Source organism: Palaemon carinicauda, unplaced genomic scaffold, assembly GCF_036898095.1.
Source record: "Palaemon carinicauda isolate YSFRI2023 unplaced genomic scaffold, ASM3689809v2 scaffold596, whole genome shotgun sequence".
Classification (NCBI taxonomy): domain Eukaryota; kingdom Metazoa; phylum Arthropoda; class Malacostraca; order Decapoda; family Palaemonidae; genus Palaemon; species Palaemon carinicauda.
This window is the reverse complement of record NW_027171867.1, coordinates 1-2500: the sequence shown is the minus strand read 5'-3', so window position 1 is coordinate 2500 and position 2500 is coordinate 1.

The following is a 2500-nucleotide window of genomic DNA, read 5'->3' as shown; positions in this document are numbered from 1 at the left end:
ATATATATATATATATATATATATATATATATATATATATATGTATATATACATATATATATATATACATACAACATTAATATCATAAACATATAATCATGTATATATCAATACACATATCTAGCATAACACTATATAGTGCCAATATACTTATGCGTACTATATAAAATAATTGTACCTATTAATGATTAATGAATGGTAGCCTAGGTCTAAAAATTAATTTTACAGCGATGTTCATTATTCACAATACATTCAATTCTACATTAAGTGGTTAATGATTTTTTATATAGCTTACAAATCTGTTTACATATAAAGGCGTCGAGTTTATACATTCCATGACCAATATTCAAGTTGTTTTCAAAGGTTTCCCTTATGAAACTGGACTCTATGATGTTTCTTTCCACTAAGTTATTTGAATGAACCAATTTCTTTGCACCTGACCAATTAATGGTGTGATTTTTATCTCTAACATGAGCAAAGAGTGCATTATTATCTTGAGCGTACCTGACACTTTTCTTATGTTGTTCAATTCTCTTTTCTATGGCTTTACCAGTTTGACCAATACAGTATTTTTCACAAGCATTGCATGGAATACGATATACACATCCCTTGGTAATGTCAGGAGAATTCTTTATTAAGGCTGTTTTTATTGTATTTTTACTCTTAAATGCTACATTTACTTTGAAGTTTTTCAACAGTTGGGGAATTTCTTTAAAAGAATTACAATAAGGTAGTACAAGTAAATTTTGTGTGTTGTAGTTTTTTCTGTTATCATTACTGAAAAAAAAAGTCTTTTTTGCTGTTCTTAGGGCATCATCTAACACAATTTCAGGATACTTTAGTTTTTTACCAATTGCTCTGATCCCATTTATTCCGTCATCAATATATTCAGGGCTGCAGACTCGAAATGCTCTTAAAATCATAGAAGTAAATACAGATTTCTTAACTTTGTTGCCTTGGTTTGAGTATTAATGGACATATGCTGAGATATTCGTTGGTTTTCTGTATACACTAAACTTAAGACTATAATTACATCTATGTATGCGACAGTCCAAAAAAGGTAGGGTACAATTATTCTCCAGCTCCACTTGACCCAGGTAGCTGGTAAAGGAGTGTCATTGTTCTCTTAATCTCTCTATGTATGTTCGTACTTTTGCTTACCCTATAAAATGTAAAGAAACCTCTCTCAATAAATTAGTCCTCTGAAGAGGTATCACGAAACTAGTCAGGACTTAAGCGTATATTTCGTATTTTCATTTTCCCTGTGGTTCTTCTGCACATATATATATATATATATATATATATATATATATATATATATATATATATATATATATATATATATATATATATATATATGTGTGTGTGTGTGTGTGTGTGTGTGTCTGTGTCTGTGTCTGTGTATATACATATATATATATATATATATATATATATATATATATATATATATATATATATATATATATATATATATATATATATATACATACATATATATATAGATAGATATATATTTATATGTACATATATCTATATATATATATATATATATATATATTTATATATATATATATATATATATATATATATATATATATATATATATATATATAAATATATATATATATATATATATATATATATATATATATATATATATATATATATATACATACATATATATATATATATATATATATATATATATATATATATATATATATATATACATATGTGTGTATATATATTTATATACTCTATATATATGTATATATATATATATATATATATATATATATATATATATATATATATATATATATATATATAAATATGAATATATGTATATATATATATATATATATATATATATATATATATATATATATATATATATATATATATATATATATATACTTATATATGTAATATGTACATATATATATATATATATATATATATATATATATATATATATATGTGTGTGTGTGTGTGTGTGTGTCTGTGAGTATATATATATATATATATATATATATATATATATATATATATATATATATATATATATATATATATATATATCTTTCCATTTGGCTCTGGATTTTAGGCATTTCATTCTCCATGATGTCCCAAGCAATTTAGCGTTCACCACACTACACAGAAGGGCAAAGTTTTGTCACTGCTAATTTTTCCCTTTTTTACAGGAATTAAAAAAAAAATTACTCTCATATGCCATTTTGGACATATTCTCCAAAACAGATTTTGGCTCAGACAATTTTTACAAATTTTCATTGTTTATATTATCGAGCAATTAAACTTCCAGGCAGTTGAATCTGTAGAGCTTCAGAAGTTCAAACTTGCAACGAATGATATTATGTTGAACAGGTTCACATATGTCTTTTTTCACAGTTTATATATGGCAGATCTATTTTAATGCTACTAATTGTAGTAGACTTTTTAATTCTTTTCCGATATATAAATGTATATTTTTATATCT